The sequence below is a fragment of the Typopeltis vanoorti genome, chromosome 21 (genome assembly GCF_054136105.1).
Source record: "Typopeltis vanoorti isolate ZY-2024b chromosome 21, IOZ_Tvanoo_1.0, whole genome shotgun sequence".
Classification (NCBI taxonomy): Eukaryota; Metazoa; Arthropoda; class Arachnida; order Uropygi; family Thelyphonidae; genus Typopeltis; species Typopeltis vanoorti.
The window spans coordinates 48,677,771-48,691,909 of NC_143569.1; the positions used below are offsets into that span (position 1 = coordinate 48,677,771).

The 14,139-nt window shown below is 37.4% G+C and overlaps 1 protein-coding gene across 1 annotated transcript in view; it reads left to right on the forward strand.

The window, feature by feature from the left end:
- Positions 1 to 14,139, forward strand: part of LOC150094836 (coiled-coil domain-containing protein 39-like) — a 350,814-nt gene that overhangs the window by 132,596 nt on the left and 204,079 nt on the right. The gene's annotated exons all lie outside the window — the stretch shown is intronic.

Here is a 14,139-nt window from a genome sequence, read left to right on the forward strand (position 1 = left end):
TTTCTATTGGTGTAACTGGATTCCTTCCTGTCAACTGATATACTTTCTGTTCTTTCTCGCCTCATTCCTTCAGGAACCTGCTGCTTGTTGAAGAAACACCTGGTAAATTGTAGGTACTGAATTCTGCTACGTGGTTTATCCTGACTGTTTTTTGTTTTTAAGTTTCCTTCTCCTATTTGCCCTACTTATGCCTTCTTTCGCACCTCGGTTAGCTGTCCGAGATGCATCCCAGGTTATGTTCCTTTCGTCAGAGCTCTGTTCATCAGAGGTATGTTCACTCAGCGGATGAACTCCCTATCATCTACCCTACCGTTTTGTCGGGGCCTAAGGTTATACCTAGTTTGTTCTGGTTCTCATAGTTCCTTTCCTCCATCCTGGTTGACATTCGTTCATTTGGTATACTTGCCCCAATGCACTCTCCAAACCGAGCGTACCTGGAGAACTGTCTGTCTGACACTTGATTCTCCTGCTCTCCTTGACATCTAACGTTATTCTTCTTACCGCCTCTGTAGCTCTTCTTCCTCAGCACACATTCTCCATCGAATCTCCAACCTATTAGATCTTGTCTTGTATAATTTCAACTATTAGAGTGGACCATCCAGGATTTTCCTTGCTTAGATCTCCCTCTTATTTTAAATGTCACCGGAGATAACTTTTCTTGAATCTCATATGGTCCAACCGCCTTCTTCCTCCCAAACTTCCCCCCTTTCTTATTAACGGAATTTTGTTCTAGCAAGACTAGACGCCGGGATTCAGATCCTTGTATTTTCTCATTTTATTGGCATAATTCCTTGCCCATTGTGAGCAAGCTTCACTGGATTGGGTTACCATCTCATATGCAATTTTGTTATTGGTTATCAGACTATTGAGATAGTCGTCGATATCTGGAAATCCTGAATTTATATGGGAGTTCCTGAAATCACTAGGGAAGGTGTTGGCTCAAATCCATAGAGGATAATGGCAGGGGCTTCTCTGATGGCAGTATGTAGAGCGGTTCTGCACGCGAATAATGTGTGAGGTAAGAAAGTATCCCAATTCAAGATCTGGTTATCAGATAATTTTGACAAAGTAAGGTTTAAGGTTCTGTTTAATCTCTCACACATTCCATTTCCTTGAGGATGATAAGGTGTGGTGAATAGTTTTTTTTATCTTCAACAACTTATACAGCTGCAACATGACTTCAGCTGTGAAGTTGGAACCTTGGTCGGAGAGAAGTGTCTGTGGTGTCCCATATCTAGAAACAACTAACTTAAAAAATTTGCATGCCACTGTTCGGGCAGATTGGTCCTTAATTGCTGCAGCCTCTGGATATCGTGAAAACATGTCTATGACCACTAGTGTATATCTGTTTCCTTTCTTGGTGATATGCAATGGGCGCACAGTATCCATGGCTACATCCTGAAAAGGAAGTGTGGGGCTTGGGAAGGATTGGAGGGGAGGCCTTACCCACAATGCTGGACTTTTCTTGACATAGATGACAAGAGGTTACATATGGCGCTACATTTCCCTTCATTCCTTTCCATATATAACGATCACGCACTCTATTCCAGGTTCTACCCCTTGGTGACCTGCCAAGTCATAGTCATAAAAGGTGTATAGCAACCATGGAATCATGACCTCTGGAACTATGATTTTGTCCTTCCATCTCCCTGCATTGTTTTGTTTGGACAATAAGAGCCCATCTGGATCAATGTACAAGGTTTGATGGAAAGAATACTTATCGGGGGACCTTTCTCCTCTCAAAACTCTCTCATAAACCTCTCCCCACACTGGATCCCTCCTTTGCTCCTCCATTATGCGAGACTTCTCCCAGACTTGATGTTCAAGGGAGGTGTTCCCCTTCTTGCCTAACTCCTCTTTTTTGAATATAGAGTAGATTATTTCCTCATTATGGCTGGTATCATTACCACGTGTAACATCCAGAGATCTGGACAGATAGTCCGCGGCCACGTTTGCTGAACCTGGGATGTATTTCATTTCCAAGTTAAATTCCTGCATTTCTAGTGCCCATCTAATGATTCGCTGATTTTTATCCTTCATTGAGGATATAAATGACAGAGGTTTGTGGTCAGAACGTAAAACAAGCTGTTGTCCCAATAGCATATACCTAAACTTCCTCAGAGCATAAATAATAGCAAGCGCCTCCTTTTCACTTACAGAATAATTTAGCTCAGAGGAGGAAAGCTTCCTGCTGATAAAAGCGATTGGCTTAAACCCTCCCCCCTGCTTCTTCCTGCTCCACCACAGAGGCAATTGTGTCGTTGGATTCATCAACTGAGAGGTAAAACACTTGACCCATCTTGAGGTAAAATAGGACAGGCGACTTAGTTAAAGCTAGATTTAGAAGTTGGTGTGCAATCTGTTGTTCCTGTCCCCCACTTGAATCTCTTTCCCTTCTTTGTGAGCCTGACTATAGGCTCCATTAATTTGGAGCATTCGGGAATGAACTTCCTGTAGACGTTGATCATTCCCAAGTATCTCCTAACTTGCCTTATAGTGGTGGGAGTTCTTGCCTTTAGTATGGCAGTCACATTTTCGTTTGTGGGTGTTATTCTATGTTCGTTGACAACATGGCCCAGATATTCAACCTCCCTGAGAAAAAATTGGCATTCGGAGCACTTCAGAGATAGCTGAGCCCTGTGAAGTCTTTCCATGACTCCTATTAGTAATCTCTTGTGCTCCTGGATGCAGGACGAGTAAACCAGAACATCGTCCTGGAAGCAGATAACCCCTTCTCCCAACATGTCAGATAACAGTTCATCAGACTGTTATCTGACAACAGGTCTTCAATCTTGCATACAGGAAAATCTATGGGTTTTTGTAACTTTATTGATTTCTCTCAGGTCCAGTACAAATCTCAATCCACTATTAGGCTTCTCTACTAAGATAAATGGACTGTTCCATCTGGAATGAGATTTCTCAATAATTTCAGCTTTCTCATATTCCAGATGCAACTTCTTGAGTTTGTCCATATGCTTGTGTGGGGTCTGGTATTGTTTCACATATATAGGTATATCGGAAGTGATCTTGACAGTATGTTGGACCTTACTGGTACAAGAAAACGTGCTGATTTCCTCTGTGAATATCCTTGGATAATTGTGGAATACAGATGCTTAAGGGCATCCTGGGTTAGCCTTTTTCTCCACATGTTGGCCCCCCCCCCCCCATCCTTCAATTCGATTTCCATGACCTCGCCTTTCCCCCTCACTATCTCGCATCCTGAACTGTGGCCTGTACCTTTTTCCACATAGAGATAGTGTTCCACTAGCAAAGTCACACATAAACTTATTTTTTTCTAAAAAGTCAATAGTGTCAGCAGTTTTGCATAAGACACATCTCATGCATAACACTGACAGGGAAACAAGGTATGGAGATCCTCACCCTCACTCTCAAATTTGAGGAGAATTCAACTGTTGCAATTCCCATGATCTTAATGGGACTGCTTAGTTCAGTGAAGCTATCAAGGGCTATATCCCAAAACGTTTCAATGAATATCATTGGGATCACCGATATGTGGGCCCTGGTGTCAAGCAACAGGTCACATGGAACCCCTTCAATCACACCTTCCACTAAAGGCAGGGGTAATCTTCCTTCCACTTCTGCTACCGAAACAGTCTGCATTTCGCCTCCTTCCCTTTAGTTGGATTATTTCCCTCGGTTAAATCACCGGCGATTTCAGTTAGACCCTTCTCATTCTCACCTGACACAGAAAGACTCGAGTCTTCTAATTCAACTGCTTCTGAAATAAGACCCGCTTCTTCAGCATTACATTGATGTAACCTCATTACCTCCGTCTCCCCTTTTATCATGTTTTGATGTTGCACAACTGATTTTGAGGGACTGGAATTCTCCTTGAAACTAATTGGGTGCTCAAAACTTTGGGGGGGGGTTGTCCATCCCCAACCCCTCTTGTAATTGTTTCCTCAAAGAGGAGGCTTGTGCAATTTCCTCTAAAATTCTTTCCCTCTTTCTGGCCAAATTGAAGCATGCATCCAGGGTCCTGGGCCCCGTTCTTGAATATCACCTCTCTTAGTCGGTCACATAATCCAATTCTGAATTGTTGGAAGGCTAACCATTTAATGTGAGCCTCCTCTTCTGGGGACGAGAGTCTCATGGATTGTGATATATGCAATATTCTGTTTCGAAAATCAGATACATTTTCTCCCCTCTCTTGCATGCAACCATACAATTCCCTTAATACTTGGGGCTCCCCTTTTTCCTATTAAATTCCGAGATCAATATTTGTTTAAATTGCTGATAATCTAGGGCTTCCCTCAGCGTAGGAGAGAGAACTAGGAAAGCTTTGGCTTTTCCCACCAGTTTACTCTGGAGCAAGACTAGCAACTGAAAATCAGTACATCCTCCAACTCTTCTAAGCTCCTCTATATAACTAAAAAAATTAAAGACGTCATCAATCTCCTCGCCCGAAAATTGTGGGAACACCTGCTGAGGGTTAATATAACGAAAAAATTTGCTGTTATCCGTGCCTAAACTACTAGAGGAATCAGTCATACTTGCATCCAGTTTACAGTAATTTACTCTTTAAAATTTTCAACAACACTTAATTAAACTTTTACCTCTCAGTTGTCTGACCTGCACCCAAAACCAACTTGCTGTGAATATGTTGTAATTAGGATTTAATTAGCTAAACTACATCCTGTCAACTGCGCCATTTATGTTGTGTCCCAATTTACGATTACTATGCTTTCAATTATCTTTACATGTGAAACTCTATTTGTCTTTATCCAAAATGTTATCTCATCATCAACATCAAATTCCTGCCATGTACCCTCAAGGGGTGTACAGGATATGATAGTACTACATGAAAAATTTACATCATTATTAACTTCCTATCTACAATTTTCCTCCAAATCAGTCTGTTACTTGTCAAGACTCCCACATTATCAGATCTTATACTTCTATCGTCTAAGGCACTTTGTACCATATCAATCCACCTATATCTTGGTCTTCCTCTGGGTCGTTTTCCTGCCAACCTGGCAGAGAACACTTGTTTTGCTAATCTTGTCTCTCCCATTCTATTTAAGTGACCATACCACCTGAGATTAGCTCTGCTAACGCATTCCTGGATGCTGACAATGTCAAGTTCTTTCCTAATATCCTCATTTTTAATATGATATTGCCATTGATGCCATCTGTTCACGCCTCTAATCTTTCTCAGGACTCTCATATCTGCGGTCTCTAGTCTTTGGTCAAGTGTTTTACTTCTGACACAGCTCTCAGATCCATAAGTTAAAACTGGTTTGAACACTGTGTTGTATACAGCTAATTTAGTGTTCCGACTAATTTCTCTCTTATTCCATATGAATTTATTCAATTGACTTCTCACCATACCAGCTTTGCTGATTCTGTTGTCTATTTCTATATTTAATTTACCATCTTCACTAAAAATCGTGCCTAAGTAGCTAAAATGTTTTACTTGTTCCACAGGTTCTCCATTTACAACACAGTTGACATTTTCAATGATTCTGCCTATTTTCATTGTCTTTGTCTTTTTATTGCTGACCTTCATACCATATCTATTACAACAGCTATTCAATTTAGTCAGAGAATCTTGCAGACTTGTAGCGGATTTATTTAGAAGTATAACATCATCCGCATAAAGCAAAGAGCTGACATTAACATCTCCAATTTTGATATCAGGTTTAATACCACTTTCCTTCATAATGTGATCCATATAGATAATGAATAACAGAGGGGATAATGTACATCCTTGTCTCACACCAGATTTAACATTAAACCATCTTCCTGTACTTCCTTCAATTCTAACTGCTGACTTACAACTCAAATAAAGACTAAGTATTGCTTGATAAAATGCCCTATTGACACCATATAACTGCAGCATATTGAATAGCTTCTCTCTTGGCACCTTGTCATATGCCTTTTCCAAATCGACAAAACTTAAATACAGATCTTTGTTATATTCCCATGCTTTCTCGACTATTTGTCGTAAAGTGAAGATCTGATCCTGACAGCCTCTATTTGGCTTGAATCCAGCTTGTTCTTCACCCAGTTTTTCTTCCACAATTCTTCTCAACCGTTTCTCAAGTATACTTGCATAGATCTTGCCAGGAACACTCAGTAGGGAAATACCTCTGTAATTCTCACATTCAGTTTTATTTCCCTTTTTATATATGGGTACTATGAGAGCTCTACTCCAATCGTTGGGAATTCGTCCCTCTGTCCAGGCTTTATGAACTATGCAGTGCAGCCACTGTAAGACTTTTATACCACCATACTTCAGCATTTCTTGTCGAATATCATCTACTCCTGCTGCCTTTCCACATTTCAAGCCTTTAATGGCTTTTTCTACTTCAAGTATAGATATGTATTCCTGACTGCATGCCTGGCTAGTGTTTTTTGTGCTGTTCATCACTGCTTGTTTCATTTAGCAGTTTTTCAAAGTATTTACTCCATACTTCAAGGATATCTTTTTCTCCTGTTTTCCTGTCACCTTTATCATCTCTAACTCCTTTTACAGCACTCTTTCCTCCATTCCTAAGCTTCTTCAACAACCTCCAGAATATTTTGCCACCTTCTTGATATCTATTTTCTATATTCTTGCCAAAGTCCTCCCATGACTTTTGTTTAGCTAGTTTTACACACTGTTTAGCTTTCTTACATTTGTCTCTGTATTCTGTAAGAGTAAAAGCTGACTTATTTGCCAGGAACTTTTGATATGCTGTCTTCTTTTCCTTCACTGCCTATTTAATTTCCTGTGTCCACCATGGAGTTTTGATTTTTCTATCTTTGCAGACAACCTCACCACATGCCTCTCTGGCAGAATCAATCAATGTTTTCTTCAGAGTTTGCCACTGTATCTCCAAGGTTTGATTCCTGTTCTCAAACTCTTTCATTTTCTTTTCAATAATCTTTGTGTATTTTAGTCTACAGTTCACATCTGAGAGCTGCTCAACTTCTATTCGCTTTAAAACTTTCTTACATGTTATTCTTTTCAGTATGAAATTCAATTTTATCCTGCTCAACACTAAATAGTGATCACTTCCAATTTCAAATCCTCTCTACACTCTGGTGTCCTGCACCAGGGAGAAAACATCACTATCAACAATAACATAGTCAATGAGACTTTTCTTATTCCTAGCATCTTCTCTCCATGTGAATTTGTGCACATTTTTATGTTGGAACATGGTGTTAGTAATAACCAGTCCATGTCCTGAGCAGAAATCCAACAGATATTTGCCATTATTATTAGCTTTGCTCTTTTCTCCAAATTTTCCCAAAATATTTTTGTATGTCTCACAATCTTTTCCTACTCTGCTATTTAGATCCCCAACAAGGACCAACTTTTCCTTTTTCATTGTGTCAGTTACTTTTTCTAAAGCCTCAAAAAATTCCTCCACTTCTACCTTAGTAGAACCTTCTGTGGGACCATAGGCACAAATAAATCTCATTATCCAGTTCCCCATTCTCATATTTGCCCACATTACTCTACTTGAGACTGATTGCCATTCGAGAAGATTAGCCTCGTATATTGTGTTGAATACTATGGCTACTCCTTCTTTTCCTTGATTGTCATTGCCTGAATATAACATTTTGTATTTATTGCTCAGAAAGATCTCACCAGTTTTGGTTTTCTTTGTTTCAGTCACCCTATTATATCGATCTGGTACTTATCTAATTCCTCAGCTAGCTCCATTTCTTTGCCATTCAGGCTTCTTATGTTGATAGTACCGATCTTTAACTCTGGTGATGTTGAGTTGGGGTTTGTTTTCAGATTTGTTTCTTTAAAATTTTCAACAACACTTAATTAAACTTTTACCTCTCAGTTGTCTGACCTGCACCCAAAACCATCTTGCTGTGAATAGCTTGTAATTAGGATTTAATTAGCTAAACTACATCCTGTCAACTGCGCCATTTATGTTGTGTCCCAATTTACGATTATTATGCTTTCAATTATCTTTACATGTGAAACTCTGTTTGTCTTTATCCAAAATGTTATCTATATAAGAGATATCGCCCAAATACAAATATTCAAGCTTCTTCTTCCCTTAGTGTCCCTAAATATTTATTTTTATACTGCGCCTTTCAGGACATTTAGTTTAAGATATAAAATTCAAAAACAAGACACAATTACCATAATATGTCTAAGTGTGAAACTAATATGCAGTCGTGACCTTTATCTCGTAACTTAACAAACCCCCCCCCCCACATGATTAGGTTCGTACGTTTTTTACAAGTGGTGCATTGAGGGGCAATCTCAGACAACTGTATTTTTAATGAACAAAAGTTTATTGAACTCTTAAACATGGTACAATTCAATTATTATCAAATAAGACTCAATTCAATACTAAAAATATAAAATACAAATTAACACTAGCTAAACACAAATATTAGGCTAAGATCCTATATGGAATTTGCGATCATGCTGCCATAACAGATTCTATACATACAAACATATATATATAATCCCAGAACTAGTTAACACTTTACTTAACCCTTTACTAGTCTGAATACTCTATAATGCTGCATTACCATGTTCATATATAATCAGTTTACGCTATCTAACTTACTAAAACAGTATGGTTTAAACTATCCTTTCGTTGTACTAATTCACACCTTTTGACCTTTAAGACTCTCTTACATAAAATACAATGTACATGAATACTTATTAATTAATAGTAACAGGCTTATTCTCATTCTAGTCTGACATGTACTAAAGTCCTAATATAATTCACATTAATCCCTTCAATTAATCCCTACACTGGACTCTACCCTTTTCTGATTGTACTTTCCTAGGACGAACTCTTCTATAATTTATCACTCCTAAGTTCCTTTGGCATAAAAATGGACTTTCACGATCTTTACTTTACATGCTTCAATTGAGGACACGCATAGGATCATCTATTCTATGGCTGTGAAATTCACCACGTGGGCACTGACTTCTTTTTCTTGTTACGATCACTGGATGATGAAACACTCTTACATTATCTTCTCTCTTTTAACTAAACGGCGTTCCTCGTTTCTTACAATAGGAACATGGAATCGAAATCCCACACACACTTTGTTTCCTTATTGTGTCAGACGGAGAAAACTCCTAACCCGTCACTCAGGAAAACCACATGAGACCTATATGAAGACTCATGAAGAAACTCTCAGGAAAAAGCCTCGCGGGGGGGGGGGTTTCCTAACTCTTTTATATGATGACCCCTACAGGCACCTTCTATTTATTTTCTTCTCCCCCCCCCCCCCCCTTACTGGAATCGATTTCACTGACCAATCAGAGTGACGTTTTTCTGCCAAAACATCATGTGGTCCGTGTGCACGCGACTGACACGTGACGAAGTCTCAATTCGGGAATTATGACCTTGAGCCTTGGTTTTTGTTTAAGCTAACCTCTATGTCATCTATATTAAATTAATCTCCTTTCCAAAATTTTCCAAGAATTAACTTGAATCTTTAATCTCTTATTTCCAGTGCAAAAACTAGCCTCTCACATACAAAATCCTATGACTAATTACTGTACATTAATTATCTTATTTTTCTATTGTTATACAATTAATGTTCTTATGAGTGTTAGCAATTATTTCTTCCAAATATATTTATTTCATATTATACTCAGATGCAAGCACAATTTTCTTAATAAGATTTTTACTTGTTAAATTGTGATCAAGTAAATTCTCTTATGAAGTTTACAAGGATCACAAATTTAACACTTTGCCATTCAGGCTTCTTATGTTGATAGTACTGATCTTTAACTCTGGTGATTTTGTGTTGGGGTGTGCTTTCAGATTTGTTCCAGTAGCTGACTTTTCACTGTTTGCTCTGGTTCCCTGGTGAAAACAACGGGGGGGGCCCTTGTTTAACCGGACGACACCCTGGCCGGCATGAAATTTTGTCATGTTGTACCATCATTTTGTATATTGGTTTAAGCCAATAAGAATACAATTTAGTTGGCTAAATCCCAAATTGCTAGCCCATCCTCGTTCGTTCAGTATCCAGGTAGATACTCAACAGGGTGCACCACGAGAAAGTGAGGATTGGACATTAGATCAGAAGCCCTGGTCAGTTCTCTGCATTCCTTTAAAGGCTATGTGGAGGTCTCCTCTCAGTTATACAGCTTTGACCCTTAAGCACCCCATATAATGTAGTCTACTATATTTATTTATTGTGTGTTTTCTCTGGCCAGTTAAACTGTCTTGCAGAATGAAAAACTAGGTTTCCAGAATTACAATTTTGTCATCTCCATATCAGATTAGTTATTATTATACGGGCACCAGCATGGAATCTGAAGATTCATTGCAGGAGACCCAATCTATCCATACAATCTATGATACCTCTACTTGAACCATTAACAGATAAAGCACTCACAACTGACTCTGGCAACCCATTCCACTCATTCACCAAAATCTAAGCAAATCCAAGAAAAAATGTAGTTCTCACACCCCTTCTGACCACATCTTTATTCAACTTCAATGTTTTGGTCCCTCTAGCTAACTGCTGAAATATTTCCCCTGCATTTATCCTATAAAATCCTTTAAGCAACTTAAATGTTTCTGTCATATCCTCTCTTATCAACCATATTCTGTAATCTACACGCCTTCAATCTATCCTCATAGGAAACATTCCACAGGCTACTCACCATCTTGGTCACTCGCCTCTGAATCCTTTCCACCGCTTTCTCATCTCCAAGAACCAGTGGACTTGAGCAATCCAGAGTTGGGCATATCAAGGCCTTATAGAGAGGAATCACAATTTCTTTATTTCTGCTTGTTAATGTGTTCTTCACTAGCTAAATAATCTCATGGGCTAATTTAGCAACCTTAGCAATATGTCCTCTAAACTTTAACTCTCTGTCTACCACTACCACCACTCCTAATTTCTTGATTCATCTAGATTTCCTGAAGTACAGTGTCATTAATGTGATACACAGCTTGTAATCTATTTTTCCGAAAATGCATAACTTTACATTTCTTTTCATAAATTAAAGATATCAAGAAATTATATACTTGGTTTAATCCATTATCCAAGTGTAAGCAAATAAAGCTTGCACCTGAAGTATCTTTCAGGAAAAGTGCCCTAGTTCTGAAAGATACTTCAGGCGCAAACTTTGTTTGCTTACACTCCTTTCTTTTGGTGTTACATGGTGATCAGCATTCATTTTTGAAATTATGGATTCTACAACTGTGTTAAAATAACTCTTTTTATTATCCCGATGTTTCAATCTTCATATCAAGATCATCATCTGGAGCATACATAAATATACAAGCCATTACATTACAAGCTGCGTTACATTTCAAACCATAAGCTAGAGAAACAATGATTTGATCACATGCTACTCACTGGCATGACCTCTAGTGGGAAAAAAAAAATTACATCAGGCTAGATTTAATTTATGATTACATGAATAAACATTCTTGCTTACTGATGGTTTTCCTTCCAGTAACAGTGGTGTCCTATTTCTATTACAATTGTTATTTTTGATTTAAAAAAAAAACATTATTTATAAATTACAACATGAATAAACATTCTTATAGATTTTTTCTTGAACAGTGATGTCCAATTTTTTAGTATTAAAGTTGTTATTTTAGGTTTAGGATCCTGGATTTTCTACACTCCTGTTTATAGTTGTTCTTAGAGAGGAAGGATTCATGGATCGAATATATGCCTTCCATATGTATGGGATTTTTAGACTATCATTATTGTTTAGATTGGGGTGGTTTATAACGATCTCACAAGCTTCCTTAAATTTGTGTTCATGCCATGTTTTGGTGTGATGTAGAGAACTAGTGCTTTTCCAGTCAATTCTGTGTAAGGTGTTCACAGGGCATGATCAGAAAGGCCAGCTTCACCATAATTATTATATTTGATGTGTCGTTTATGTCTTTTAACTTTTTGTCTGATCGGAATTGTACATCCTGTTCAGGATCCTAAATCTAAAATAACAACTTTAATACTAAAAAATAGGACATCACTGTTAAAGAAAAAATCTATAAGAAAGAATGTTTATTGATGTTGTAATTTATAAATAATATTTTTTTTTAAATCAAAAATAACAATTGTAATAATAGAAATAGGACACCACTGTTACTGGAAGAAAAACCATCTGTAAGCAAGAATGTTTATTCATGTAATTATAAATTAAATCTAGCCTGATGTAATTTTTTTTTAAATTTAAAATTTTTTTATTTTTTATTTTTCCCCCACTAGAGGTCATGCCAGTGAGTAGCATGTGATCAAATCATTGTTTCTCTAGATTACAGTTTAAAATGTAATGCAGCTTGTCTTGCATATTTATGTATACTCCAGATGATGAATCTTGATATGAAGATCGAAACGTCGGGATAATAAAAAGAGTTGTTTTAACACGGTTGTAGAATCTATAATTTCAAAAATGAATTGTTTGCTTACACTTGGATAATGGATTAAACCAAGTATAATTTCTTGGTATTTTTAATTTATTTATTTTCTATGTTCTTGCCAAAGCCTTTCTATGACTTTTATTTGGCTGGTTTTACACAGTGCTTTACTTTCTTACATTTTTCTGTGTATTCTTTAAGAGCAATATAACTTTCTTGCTAGGAACTTTGAATAAGCTCTCTTCTTTTTCTTGCACTACCTCTTTAACTTGGAATTCACCATGGAGTTCTGGTTTTTCTATCCTTGTTGACAATCTCACCACATAATTCTCTGGCTGAATCAGTCTTCTTGTTTTCTTCAAGGTTTGCCACTGAAACTCTAACATTTGGTTCTTGTTTTCAAACTCACTCATTTTTTCTTGAATGTTGTTTGTGTATTTTAGTCTACAGTTCTCATCTGAAAGCTGCTCAACTTTGATTCATTTTAAAACTTTCTTCTCTCTCTCTCTCACACACACACAAATTATTTTCAATATAAAATTCAGTTTTATCCTGCTCAAAGCTAAATTAAATTATGACCATTTGCAATTTTAAATGCTCTGTATACTGTTGTGTCTTGAACCAGTGGGAAAATATCACTATCAGTAATAACATACTAATGAAACTTTTCTTATTTCTTGCATCTCATCAATCGATCAACCTTTGCTGGCAAAGGGTCAATTGGTAGAGCCTCTGCTACTAATGGCTCACACAAAAAGTTAAGCAAGTTTAAGCACGATTATTAGTTGGAAGGGGTCTCAATTGTTCGATGCTGTTGGCACACTGTTTCCTCGATGAGTCTTTGGACTCCCTGGAGGTGTTACATAATAATAATCTTCTCTCCATGTGAATTTGTGCACATTTTTATGTTGGAACATGGTGTTAGTAATAATTAGTCCATCTTCCAAACAGAAATCCAGTACCTACCATTATTATTAGTTTTGCTCTTTTCTCCAAATTTTCCCAAAATATTTCTGTATGTCTGGTAATCATTTCCTATTCTGCTGTTTAGATCTTCAACAAGAACCAACTTTTTCATTTTGTCAGCTGCCTTCTCTAATGCCTCGGAAAATTCCTCCACTTCTTCCATTCTTATCATCCTGTAGAAACGTACGGAATTTTATAGACTCTAATCAGTGGTTCTCTCTGCTATTAATCTTTATTAATAGCAGAGATATTAATTAATTAAGCCTTTAATTAAGTTCCTACCAAATTCACTCTTGAACTATAGGACATTGCCTTTTCTTGACATCTTCCTGGAAATATATGAAGAAAAAAAAAATTCTTGATATATAGAAAGCCCCATCACCACCTCCACTGTGTGTTTCCTGCATGCTTCTTCACACCACTATCCATTAAAGAAGATAAGTATGATAAAAGCATTAAGAGACAGAGCCTACAAATCTCCAATACCATCAATAAACAGGACAAAGAGTTTCATTACCTCAAATATATTCATTCCTTTAATGGGTATGGACCAAAAACGATTAACAAAATTTTATACACCTCCCAAAGTTCCTAGCAGCAAGCCAAGATTTCATAAATGTTATAATCTTACCATTGATTCAAAATGCAACTGACCAAATTTCAGCAGTTCTGATTTAATTATGACATTAAAGTGGCTCTTGTCCCCATGTTCCCAAGATTTCCATGGTTTTTACAACCACCAAAAACTTCTGCACTTGCCCTTAAAAAACCAGGAATGAATCAAATCACTGTAGCATTGGCATCCTGTAGCCAATGCTACAGGAATTGTTGTTGATAT